The sequence below is a fragment of the Neolamprologus multifasciatus genome, chromosome 6 (genome assembly GCF_963576455.1).
Source record: "Neolamprologus multifasciatus chromosome 6, fNeoMul1.2, whole genome shotgun sequence".
In the NCBI taxonomy this organism is placed as follows: Eukaryota; Metazoa; Chordata; class Actinopteri; order Cichliformes; family Cichlidae; genus Neolamprologus; species Neolamprologus multifasciatus.
In genome coordinates, this window is record NC_140444.1 from 39183202 (window position 1) to 39196994 (window position 13793).

The 13793-nt window shown below is 41.2% G+C and overlaps 1 protein-coding gene and 1 long non-coding RNA gene across 9 annotated transcripts in view; one reads left to right on the top strand and one right to left on the bottom strand.

Annotated features, from left to right (window-relative positions):
• tenm3 (teneurin transmembrane protein 3) overlaps positions 1 to 13793 on the bottom strand; it is a 796285-nt gene that overhangs the window by 278939 nt on the left and 503553 nt on the right. For 6 of the 8 annotated variants that reach the window (XM_085163562.1, XM_085163563.1, XM_085163564.1 and 3 more), the window contains one exon: positions 13211 to 13284. The gene's annotated coding sequence lies outside the window, so the exon portion shown is untranslated. Of the gene's footprint in view, positions 1 to 6184; positions 7401 to 13210; positions 13285 to 13793 lie in introns of those variants that run through there. The other 2 variants (XM_085163565.1, XM_085163569.1) reach the window with 2 other exon arrangements.
• Positions 1 to 13793, top strand: part of LOC146517695 (uncharacterized) — a 244901-nt gene that overhangs the window by 6349 nt on the left and 224759 nt on the right. The window lies entirely within an intron of this gene.

Here is a 13793-nt window from a genome sequence, read left to right on the forward strand (position 1 = left end):
GAATAAGTTTTTCAGTGAAATGAAAGAAACAATCATTCGATACAAAGCACTTAGCTATAAAAATGTCACTTATTCACTTTAGTGAGATGAAGAAGGATGTTAAAAGAGAGAGAATACATGAAAGGGAAGAGAAACAGAAAGACGAGTGAGGGGTGGAAAATGAGTGAAAGCAATGATCAGTTTGCTGGTTTTGTTTTTGGTTAAGAAGTGAATTAAGAGAGTTTGATTAGGTTTCATCAGTAATTAAACAGTTAATTAAAAACACTGTGCTTCAGTGAGCAATGAAGAAAACCTAATGGGGATTAGAGAGTCAAAAAAAACAGCAATAAGGAGTTTGTTGAATGTGCTTATACCAAACATCATTCATTTAGATTTCTCGTCTAAACATAATTTAGTTTTGTACTTTTCACATGTTTAGCACAGGAAGTAATGACAGAAGGTATTTATGTTCTCTCCCAAAGCTCCGCCCCCTCGAGAACAGTGACTACACTGTCCTTCCACTTTGGAAATGTTACCACGGTCCTTCAAATTCTGCATTTTAATGATAAATAAACATTTAAAAGTGAAAGAGAGGGTGTAGACCTGTTCTTGTGATCTTTATCATTCTCTTTTTGAGCTTCTGGCTGTCTTCTTTTCTGGGTCTTTGTTGATGCATTTTTCTATTCTGGGTTGTAGTGATTGCTTGTTTTGATTCCTGGAGTTTTAGATGATGCCCACCTCCACATGTTTCTGCATCTGGTTTGTCTTGAATGTGTTTGCATTCCTTTCTTTTTCCCCATCGTGTCCCCGTGTCTGTCTGATCTCTCCGTGGTCCTTGTTTACTTCTGTCAGGTTTGTATGTCCTGATCTTAGTGTCACAATTTGTTACTTCCTGTTTTATTTTGATAGTCCCTATAAAAATAACAGTGCTGTTTCTTCATTATGTTTCGTTAATCTGTCAGTTTCCAGCTATATAAAGCAGAGTTTCTGTGTAGAAAGTCCTGTGCTGGGATTCTAATCTTGCCTGCCACACAGTCAGAGTTTTGTTGTACTGTAACAATACCTCTTGGCAATAAATCGAATACCATTGATAAACCTGTTTATTTCCCTTACAAAAGTGTAACACTTGTAAGGAAAATGCTTTTGTGGATTACGCCCATGAAGAACGTGCCAAACCCTTTCTGCCAAATGCCTCATTCTGCAACTGACTCTTATTTAATGCTGTTTATTGGACTGGATCATTTACAGCTGAAGGAACAAGACATATTGGCAATGTAACAATGTGTTCATTGAACAAGCAGGAGCCTCAGTAGCATGTGGAAAAACCAGACACCAGCCTGGCACCTGCTCCCCATGCTGGTCACCAGCTTGCTCAGGCACTGCTGCGAGACAGCGTCACATTCTTCCACCAGCATTTATTGCAAGTCAGTCAGTATGGTTGTGTTAATCACACTGTTTGAACAGCACATCCAAGCTTTTCCCACAAGTGTTCAGTGCAGTTGAAGTCAGCACTGCGGGCGGGCCACTCCATCCTCTCCACTGCCAAATTCTGATGCTAATCCCTGATAAACCCTGCTCTGTTGGTGCAGGATTCAGTCCCACACTGTGGAGATATGGGATTGCCACTGGTTGCAGAATCTCATCTCGATGTCTCTCTCCACTGATGATGTTGACAAGCTTTGTTTTTCCAGTGAGGAAGACTGCCTCAATCAAAAGCTTTTACCCTATTGGTACAGCAATCAGCAAAGCGCCCTCTGCATCTTCTCCACATTTTGACCTTATAATCCAATCAATGGCAGTCTACGATGTTTAGCATTGTCAGAGAAGATTTGACAAGTTTATTTATGGGCACAGCCCACACACTCTACTCTGCATCAGTATCCTGTTGTAAGTTATGTTTCCAGCAGTTAAAGAAGCTACTGTAGGGGAATATGATTAGATTAACTCCTGCAACAGTAAAAGTCACACTCATCTCATGTGCCATGCTTTATATAGATATACATTTTTCCACTAAAGACTTTCTAATGTTGATTTGGTTCCTGCACATAGCCACAGCCACTAAAACATGCATATTGATGCAATGATGTAGGCTCTGTAGTCAGCAGCTAACAAACCCAAGATTCAGTGTAACAATAGTCCAGATCATAGGTGTCAAACTCTGGCCCGTGGGCCAAATTTGGCCCGCAGCCTAATTACATTTGGCCCGCGAAGCCATACCAAATTACTATTAGAGCTGGCCTACTGGTATTATACAGCTAATATATATATTGTTTAGTATTAAGCTTTGCTTGTTCCATATTCAGTTTTTCAGCAAAACGTGTTTGAGTCCATAATAAAAGATTCATTCTTAAATCTGGAGGAATAAATATATTTCAATAAATATTAATGTTAGCCCGCGACTTTGTTCCAGTTTTGAATTTTGGCCCACTGTGTATTTGAGTTTGACACCCGTGGTCCAGATGTTGTGCATTTTTGCTAGCCGAGTAAATGAAATGAAATAAATAAAATCCTCAGGCCTCCAGTTAATGTTGTCTCTGTACTTTTAGCACAATTAATCATTTTAAGCATAATATAGATGTTTTAGATCTGTGATATTATCCTGTATAATGCAGTAATTAGTTTCCATGTCATTTTGAGTGCTGTTACCAAGGTGAGTATTCAAACTGTGCACTTTAGCCATTTAAATTAAGTTTTTATTGCAAATATGCTCTGTGAGACGATGATGACATGATGAGAAATGTATTTCTTTTTGATAGAAAGTTTATGAAACAGTTTTTTAAATATAACGATTGTTCTTTGCACAGAGATGTGCAGTGATGTGTCCACATCTTGGGAGTCATGTGCTGTCCAATGACTCCTGAGAGAAAACGTAGGTCCAAAGCCTGTAGGACTTTACCACCAACTAAGCTTTGGTTTATGGATGTACAGTTGAGAAACTATCGAACCTTTTTTCAGTGGAGAGAGTAGAGGGCAGTGTACTTCCAGGACACTTACACACTACTGTATGCCTTCACTGGCTCGGTGACTCTAGTGGGAGTCTCAATACTATTAACCTGACTTCTGTGACTCTGAGACATTCAGCTTATTCAGCCAGAGGACATTTTGGTCCTGGCTCTGATGTTCCTCAATTTTCATTTGATGAAAACCTGAGACTTCGGAGACACAGGTGTGATTCCACTTATTTCATATCGAAGGATCCACTGAGAATGTTTCATACTCTGAAAACACAGAGAGACCAGTGACAAACGAGATGACATCAGGGACCTGATTTGTACCTCATCTGTCTCCTGAGATTAAAGAGACTTTTGAGGAACTACAGCTACTTTCTAGCTGGTACTTTCAAAGAAAACACATAGACTCTTGAGTTGAGTCTCACTGTACTACAGGATGTATCAAAAAGAATAATCCAATTTCAAAAGGTTGAACAGAAAAATAAAAATACATGGTTGAATATTAAAAATGCTCATTCCCCTCTGGATGTATTCAATTCTATTTATATAGGAAAAAAATCCAAACAACAGTTGCCTCAAGTCATTTATTATTGTGAGGTAAAGACCCCACAATAATACAGAGAGACCCCCAACAATCATGTGACCCCCTATGAGCAAACACTTTGGTGACAGTGGGAAGGAAAAACTCCCTTTTAACAGGAAGAAGCAGGCTCAGGGAGGGGCGGGGCCATCTGCTGCGACAGGTCAGGGCTGAGGGCACGGTCGATATGATCCCCAGTGGCTCCATAATGGTGCGTAGCAATTTAGCCCTTTGCTGCCTATAACAAGCTGCCTATACAAATACATTCAGTATGATGCTGTAAATCATATACTTAATGATTTTTGAGGCAACATACAATGAATAGAAAATATTGTATTGGGTGTATTAGTGAATAATGTCCTTTGTGATTATCTGAACTGGTTCATTTTTGTTTATCTTTATGTTTATCTCGATGACAGTCATCTCTTCCAAGAACCATCACAGGATCCAACAACACACTGTTTCAGAGAGAACCCGAACTCACATCCCGTATCTGGAGAGAGTTTAGAAAAGAGTAAAGTAGAAAAGTGCTATATAAGAACCAGTAACCATAATATCGTCCATGGTTTTCAACTGAAACCAGCTCTTTCCAGACCCACTAACATTCGTTCTATTGTCTTGCTTGTTGCCTCTCTGTAAATAAAGGCACTCTAGTTCCTGCACACTGAGTCCAATCTGCACTAGAGGAGCACATATCAATCAATATACTGAATACCATCACTGGTATCAGTATCAGACTGATGCTAACACAACTGGATTCAGTCCAGTAAGTCTCCCACTGTCCATCCATTCATACATTCTCTTCTGCAATTCCTCGATGACAGTCTGTGGCTAACACAGAGAGACAGCCAATCATTCACACATTCTCAGCTATGGGCAATTTAAAACGAATCAATGTAGCTCCTCTGTATCCTGAACTGTGTTAAATACATATTTTTATCTTTTTTAAATGAACCATATCGTCACATCAGTTGTATCGCACATGTAAACAACAGCAGTTGATTCAAAGTCCTTTAAAGACAAGCACATTTATATTCCAGGTCTCTAAAAAACACAGTATCAATATATAAGAAAACTGCTAACTAAACTGTGATAATTAATTTATGTGGGTAGTAGTGATGGGTCGTTCGCGAACGAAATGGCTCTTAGAGCCGGCTCTTTGACGTGAACGACGCGAGCCGGCTCCTTATCGCGAGCCGTCACGTGGGTTTTTTTTTCTTTCTCTCTCTCTCGCACTTTTTTCCGCTTCACTCTGCACGTGAGCCGTGTGCTTTATGCTGGGCAGAGGGGGGAGGGGCGGTAGTTACACTCAGTAGCACAGAGAGAGAGAGAGAGAAAGAGAGCCAGGGACAACAAGGTCACATTAGAAAGGTATAGTAATCATCCACAACTATTTTCAGTTGCAGATGATAAAGGATTCAGAAAGTTTATTCATGCAGGTCCATATGACAGAGAATATGCATCTTCTTTTTGTTTTCATATTTTAATTTATATTTAATTGGTTTGCAGTGTTTTGTGTTGTTTCACTTTAAATTTGTAAAAGGAAAAAGCTGAAAATTTAAATAGTTAAAAGTTGAAATGTGAATAGTTGATTTTTGTATTATATGATTTATTTATTACATTTTATGTGGAGTGAATAAATAAAAGTATATTTACGGTGGCCCCTAGAGAGAAAGCACATACAAACTCCAAAACACGTTGAAACACGTACAAACTCAGAAGCACATAAAAACTCAAAACACGTACAAAACACAACAGAAGTGCTCCAGGATGCTAGGGGGCAGTGTTGAACTTTTGTTACCTCGTGGCTACACAAGCCAGGAAGTACCAACGACCGGATTTGGTGTGTGGTAGTAACAGGTAAATGAACTTTTTTTTTTAAATTATTTGAATATATATGAGTGCCTGTGTATAAATACACAAACACTACACACATGCTTTCATGCTTTCAATTGTGTAATTTAAGTGATCTAGTAGCTCTGCTTTGGAAGTTCAGTTCATGCTAGAAATGTGTTTGTACGTGTTTTGTCTCTAGGGGCCACCACATATATTTATATATAAACATATATAAATAACGTTAGTTATTTCCTTTGTGCATAATTTTATATTATTGTTAATAATAAATTAATTAAAGCAACAAAACAACCTGAAGAGCCGGTTCGGAGCCGAAAGAGCCGGAAATCCCATCACTAGTGGGTAGTTAAAATCACAACGCTGTTGTGTTCGTGTTCATTAAAATGTGTTCAGAGTCTGGCAAATGTACAGCTCATAAGTGATGACATGACACATCGTTCTCCAGTACAGATACTCCCTTTACAGGTTATTGATCGGTATTGATATCGGCCACACTGCTCTTAATTTACTATTTAGGTTCCCAGCATCACACTGCAATAACCTGCACCACTGACTTTGACAGAAGTGTAAAAATTCACTTTATACAGAGAAAACAGAGCACAAAAGTCATAAAAGTCAACTGATCAAAAATAACAGACCTAATGTAGAAACTCTGATTTTAACAGCCTGGGGTATAAATATAAGAAGGGTTTGGTTTAGAGGAGGCTTTTTTCTGTTAAAGCGATAAGTTATAGTGCAGCTGTAGTTTTTAGTATCAGTGTGCACCTTCACGTCCATCTGTCCCAGCTGGTTTGACGTTATAAGAAATGGTCAAACTTACCATGTTATTAAATAATCCACCTGTTTCTGTTTCTTCATTCTCTCATTCCTTCCTGTTCGTCATCTCGATTTTTTATCTTTCTTTCATATTTACCTCCCTGTCAGTCCTAGATTGTTTGAGTCTCAACTTCATGAGTGCAAATCTGCAGAGATAATCTCTCTCTCTCTCTCCATTTGCTACCTTTTGCTTCCTTCCAACTAATCCTCCTCTGTGCTCAGATTAAAAGAAAGAAAGGGATCAGAAAGACAGATGCAAGCACGGCAATCTTGTGAGAGAAAAACACTGACAGAGCTATTTTGTGTGTGTGTGTGAGTGTGTGTGTGTGGTGGGGGAGGATGGAGGTGGGGGTGTAAACAGAAATAACAGTAATCCCTGTGTTCAGTGTCCAGTTTAAGGTCAGCCTAACACAGATGGATGAATGGAAAGGCATCACTTCTTTTTCTTAAAATGGGCACAAACCAATGCTGGACTGTCAGAAAAATGTCTAAACTTTACATTTAGAAACTTCTTTCTGCAATTTTTGACCACTCTTCCAGACGTTTGTGAAGTCAGCCATGGATGAGAGGTCTCTGTTGTAATTCAGCCCAAAGGTGGAACATCGGGTTAAGGTCAGGGCTCTGTGGGGTTAAGGTCACATTCTTCCACACTAAAATCGCTCATCCATGTCTTTAGGGACCGCACTTTGTTCACTGATGTGAAGTCATGTTGGAACCGGAAGGGCCATCTCCAAAAGGTTCCCATTAAGCTGGGAGTGTTAACTTTTCAGCATGCCTAGAACTAAGGGGCCAAGCCCAACTCCTGCAAAACAAGCCCACATCATAATCCCCCATCAGCAAACTTTACACTTGGCACAATACAGTAAGACAAGTACAATTCTCCTGGCAACTGCCAAACCAAGGCTCATCCAAGCAACACGTATCCACTGCTCCAGAGTCCAGTGGCAGCATCTCCAGCTGCTCGGTCATTATGACTCCAAGCTCTCTACGCACTGTTCTTGAGCTCTGTGACCTCGCTCTGTGATTTTACGTGGCCTACCACTTTGCGGCTGAGTTGCTGATGTTTCCAATCGGTTCCACGTTTGTTATGATGCCATCAACGGCGGACTGGAATATTTAGCAGCCAGGAAGTTTCATGCCTGGACTTGTTGCACAGGTAGCATCCTGGAAGTCTCTGAGCTCCTGACAGCAGCCCAGTCTTTCACAATATTTGTTATGCAATCTGCATAACCTAGGTGCTTGGTCTTATACACCTGTGGCCATGGAAGTCAAATCATATGATTGGAACAAATGACATCAACATGTTTACGGAAGCGGTTGTGGGATTTATCGGGAAAACTAGCGGACGACACAGCAGAAAGAACTATCATCCGAACGTTTCCCAACCAGAAGCCGTGGGTGGATAAAAACATCCGCGACGCTCTGAGATCACGCACCGCTGCCTACAATGAAGGGCTCGTCTCCGGTAATATGGACCTATACAAGGCTGCGTCCTACAACGTGCGCAGCGCGGTCAGAAAGGCAAAGCGGAGCTACGGGGAAAAACTAGAGTCACAGCTACGACAGTGCGACTCTAGGAGCCTGTGGAAAGGACTGCGGACTATGACGGACTATAAACGACCAGCTTCTTCAATGATGAATGCCGATGCTTCACTGGCTGATGAGCTGAACACGTTTTATGCTCGCTTCGACACTGCAGCAATGAAAACAACAAACGGCTGCGCGCGCTCGGAGTGCACCAGTGAAGAAAATGCATTCATCATCACAGAGCATGCCGTGAGGAACACCTTCAGGAGGGTGAACACCAGGAAGGCAGCAGGACCAGATGCAATCCCTGGCCGGGTCCTGAGAGCCTGCGCTGACCAGCTAACACCGGTGTTCACGGAGATCTTCAACCTCTCCCTGGCCCAAGCCGTGGTTCCCACGTGCTTCAAACAGTCCATTATAGTTCCTGTTCCAAAGAAACAACAGCCCGCTTGCCACAATGACTACCGTCCAGTAGCACTGACCTCAATTGTGATGAAGTGTTTTGAAAGACTGATGAGAGATCACATCACTTCTTCACTTCCTGCCACCATCGACTCACTTCAGTTTGCTTACCGGACTAATCGTTCCACAGACGATGCCATATCTCACCTGCTCCACACATCCCTGAGTCACCTGGACACTGGCAGAGGGAATTATGTTAGGATGCTGTTCGTGGACTACAGTTCAGCATTCAACACAATGATTCCCTCTAAGCTTTTCACCAAGTTGACGGATCTAGGACTCAGCTCATCACTGTGTCAGTGGATCCTCAACTTCCTCACAGACAGACCCCAATCAGTGAGGGTGGGAAAACAAGTCTCCCCCTCCATCTCACTCAGCACTGGAGTGCCTCAGGGCTGCGTTTTAAGCCCCCTGCTGTACTCACTGTACACTTTTGACTGTGTAGCCACATCAGACACCACCTCCATTGTCAAGTTTGCTGACGACACTGTTGTTGTAGGCCTGATCTCCGACAACACTCGAGAGTGTTGTGATCTCGAGACGGCCTACCTGGAGGAGATTAGGAACCTGGAGACCTGGTGCCAGGAGAATAACCTCCTCCTAAACATCAGCAAGACTAAGGAGCTGATCGTGGACTTCACCACAAAGCAGGCGAGGAATTACAAACCCCTCATCATCAGTGGCACGCCAGTGGAGAGAGTGGACAGTTTCCGATACCTGGGTGTCCACATCACTCAGGACCTGTCGTGGTCCTGCCACATCAACACCCAGGTTAAGAAAGCCCGTCAGCGTCTCTTCTTCCTCAGAAGACTTAGAGACTTCCATCTGCCACTGAAGGTGCTCAAGAACTTCTACTGCTGCACCATCGAGAGCGTCCTGACGGCAAACATCTGCACCTGGTTTGGGAACAGCACCAAGCAGGACAGACGAGATCTGCAAAGAGTGGTGCGCTCAGCCGAACGCATCATTCAATCAGAGCTCCCTGACCTGCTGTCCATCTACACCAAGCGGTGCAAGTCCAAAGCTAGGAAGATTATGATGGACCTCTCCCATCCCAACAATGGACTCTTCTCACTGTTGAGGTCTGGGAAGCGCTTCTGCTCCCTTAAGGCCAAAACAGAGAGAATGAGGAGGAGCTTCTTCCCCCAGGCTATTCGGGCCCTGAACCAGGTGTAGGACTGTACTCTCCCACACACATCACTATAAGACTGGACTCTCCCACACATCACATCACCACACGCACCACCACACATTTCCTATAATTTCCTATAATTTATAATCTTTATAATCTCTTTCTGCTGTTTGCACATTTTTATTTTTATTTTTACTGTAAATTCCTAAGTTAATTTGTAAATTTTGTAGTAAATTGTAAATACTGTAAAACTTTTTTCTGTCATTTAATGGTCGGGCATTGCGCAGCTACAAGCATTTCACCCCCATGTCATACTGTGTATGGTTGTGTGTGTGTGACAAATAAAATTTGAATTTGAATTTGAATTTGAAAATGATTTGGATGTGTGAGTGAATACTTTTTACTTTTTATAGATATTTTGAAGCTACCAAGCGAAAAGTAAAATTTAACAACAAAAGTTTTAACAAAATTGCTTTTGCTATGGCGCCATCTGTAAAGCTACCTGGACCTGCTCAAGATAAAAATGTCATTGAGATTAAAAATCTCATCTCTCTGTGTTCTGTCTCTCTGTCTGCTTTCCCTGTCTTGTTTTTAATGAACACATTTGTAGTCCCGTCAATGTTTTTTTTCCTCTTCATGTTCTCATGTTGCTCTCTCTGTGTTTTGTCCATCTGCTTATCCTCAGTCCCAGTGTTGAGCTCAGTCTAAAGTCAGTGTATATTACTTCCTGTTTTATTTTGATAATCTCCCATCTTGTGTGTATTATGTTCAGCGTTGCTTCCCGGTGTCTCGTCAGTCAGCTTCTGTTTAGCTGCGTCCACACTCTAGTCTCTAGTCTCCCTCTGTGTAAGTAATCTGTGTCTTCCTGTCTTCTCTGTTGTGTTGTCCCCTCTTGCTTTGCTTCCAGAGTCTTCTGTGAGTTTCATGGGCACCCTGTAGTTTTCCAGTTGTTTGCTCCTAGTTTTCTTCTTTTCTTGATTTTTTTTAATTATTTAGTTTCAGTACAGCAATAAAGCTTCCTCCTTTAATCTATTCTTTTCTCTGAATGCTGCAATCGGGTCCCACATGCCTGCCTCAGAGTGCTACATGATAATTAGGGTCGAGAAGCACAAAGGAGCTGAATAGCTCTGACTTTTCAGTGTCTATATTTGTTTAATCAAACCTCATGCTAATTGTTAAGCGTTAGCATAAACAATTATTTAATTTGATTAACTGACTCTTAAATTCACATTCAAAAAAGAAATTTCCAGAGGATTCACGACTAAAAAGACACAATAAAGAGAACCAACTGCTCTAAAAATGTGAACTGAGCATGCTAAAGGTCATTGCTTCCCACAAGCGTCTGTTTAGCAATATTATCTGAAATCTGACTGGCTGGTGGATACAGTACCTAATACCAAAACAAATACCCTGAGCAGTTGGAGTGAGGGATGGGAGGTAGCTTGAAGGTGTAGTGTAGGCAGGGAGAGAGGGAAGGTCAGTGTTAACAAAGACTCCATTGTTTCCAAATTCCTTCACTCCTTCATTCCCTTCGTGCATCCGCCAACTTCCACATTTCCTTTCCTGCTATTTTCCCATCCTCGTGTGTTTATCACTGTCTCGTCCCTCTAGCTTTCAGCTAGCCACAGCTCGAAGGGCCGGCTGTCCTGTAAATGTTTGCTTTCCTGAATGAATTTATAACATGTATGTGTCGGCTCTGATGAACATGAAAAGACTGTAGTTGAGGAACGATGAAACAGCCTGTGAAGTTTAACGGACAAAAACATTTCCTGACCAAACTTAGCTGAAAACAACATTCAGACTGTATTGTACACTATTAGATTTAACATCACTGAAATAAGCACCAGGTTCATAGAGTTCACTATAGAGAAACAGAGACAGACATTACAACATCATTTGGTGAAAGAGCGAAGAACAAATGGGCCAAAACGACAGAATTAAGTTTATCACAGAGAAGTCACTGGGGTGTAGTTGGAGCTGGTGAAGGTGAAAGAAATAATATTTTCAAAATTAATTAATTGACAACACTACTAATAATAACTAAATAAACAATCTGTATATAAGTCACAGTGAATTTCTGATTTGGTAACATTGTTAATATGTATAGAAACCTAAACATGACAAATATATTTCTGTATATATACAAATCCACACTACAGATCAATGAAAAGCTTTATTGTCTTGTCCCTCTGTGTCAGTGATGCTGCCGTGACGTAAACGTTAGCTTGTCAGTCCACATGTCAGCAGGGTTTTCTCATTCGGTTTGTCCCAGTGAGGCTGTTATTTCACCTCTGAGCCCTCAGCCTTCACTCTAAACCACAGCACTCCCACGCAGGGCCTTCAGTACTCTGACACAATACAATGTCTTTCATAGTACCTTTATTTATAAAAAAAACTAAGGAAAAAGAGCTAGTTAAATAAACACAAAGTGATAATTCATGGGTGTCATATACATAAATATTCACAACTGAACCAGTTTGCTACATGACACATACTTGGTATAGTTTCCTGTTTGCATAACAAACGTGTAGACCAGTATGAAGGTGCTGGGGAAGGCTCTCGTTTGTGTCATTAAAAGTGTAATATACTGATGTCATTAAATGACAGTTCTGTGGCAAAGAAGTGGCCTTTTACTGTCAACACTGGGACAAACAGAGAGGAGACGTGCACTTAATGTCTGACAGTAATCAGACCTAACACTGGTGTCACAGCAGCACTGATCTCTGTGTTTATGCTGCTGTATTTGTCAGCTAGTGTTGTGTATTTTCTGTTACTGTAACAGTGCTAAGTCTGCAAACATGCATGTTAAAAAATCGAATTAGGGCATACTGCAAACACAAATATTACTAGCCACATTAACTAGTTAATGATGCTAGTTAGCTAGTTAGCTAAAACCATTACACTCTTGTTTTTGCTGCTCAGCCTAAAGAAGAACGAGAGATTTCTAGTGTTTATTTCCTCAATATGACAGTGCTAACGTACAAAAATAAAGCTATGAAGGACCTTACTGTGGCTCCGTTTGTGGCTGTGAATCCATCATGGTGGACAGAGGACAGTGGGGACTCATTAGCTTGAGTCTGCATGGGGATCTAGAACTGGTTTATGTAGTAAGTTGCATTTCTTGGACCTGTTAGTCTGCTTGCCGATCCTGCTTATCGGTTCCACTTGCAGTTACCCTACAATGAGCTGATTGTGGCTGGTGTGCGGAGGAATAATGGCGCAGTCTTGGATATAAACGCTAAGCTAGCAAAGAACCCAGAGCGATATTAAAACTGAGTGAATGCTGCTTTGTGTGCAGGTCGAATGATTGGAATCCAGTGTTGCTGTTTCCGATCCCACATTTACCATGTAAGAGGAAGACAGCTCAACCCTCAATCTAACCCCTTCCTTTTCCCCATAACTAATCACTCACACACTCACTCAGTCTAAAGCACCTTGAGCCTGGCTGTGCAGTGACATACAGAAAGGAGAGGCAGACACACACACTCAGACAGAGTCTGCTGTCCTTCAGCGGAAACAGCTTTTCCTCAAGAGCTGCCTTCAAAAAACACTTGACAAGAACAGAAATTGGCAATTCATTTATTTGCTTGTTCATTTATTTTTGCCCTTGTTCTCTCCCTGCTCATTTTTTTATTGATCGCAATCACTTGTTCCTTGCACGTGTTCAAATTGCAGAGTGGCTTTTTGTCTTTCTTCCCGCCTCAACTGCAGGAAGAATGGCCTAATCAAGGCAAATTGGTGATAATCTACTTGTGAGATTAAGCAGGAAACAGAAAGAACAACTTCACAAAAACAGAAAGCAACAAAAACTTAGGCAGGAAAAAGCGCAACACAAACAGACAACGCAAAACAGTTAGAAATGCATGAGACACAGGTGGAGAGGCAGATAAAGATATGAATGGGACCTACCGACTTGTTGTGTGGTCTAGTGTTGGTCGGTACCGGTCTGATGGAGTCCTGTTGTACCGTCTGTGGTTCCAAGACTGAGGGCAGAAAGACACACATGTATTACAGGCTAAACGTTGCTGTTGTCTGTAATTCGTGGATGGCAGACGAAGTGCCAACAGACACATCAGCCAATCAAAAGCACCAACTGTGACTGCGCCAACACTGCCTCTAACTAATCACATCGTGTGTTACTTGTGAAGCACACACAATATATTTAGTTTGATGAGTAATCACAATCAGATAGTTGTGTTTTTACTTTACTGAACTTTGGCTTTACTGTAATTGTGAAGATTGTTGTTGTAAAGTGAAACTATATGAAAAGTGTTGAAATGATTTTAAATGAACCTGCAGAACAAAATGTTTTTGTTTCACCCAAACAACATTTCTCTGTTTTGGTTCTACCTGTGCACCACCATAATGACTTTGAAATAAAACATTCAATATATGATTAAATACAGACTTTGAACTTTGATTCAAGGGGTTTTACAAACATTTAGAAATGTTTAGGAAAGATGGCCGAACTAAAATCACTGTAAATACAAGA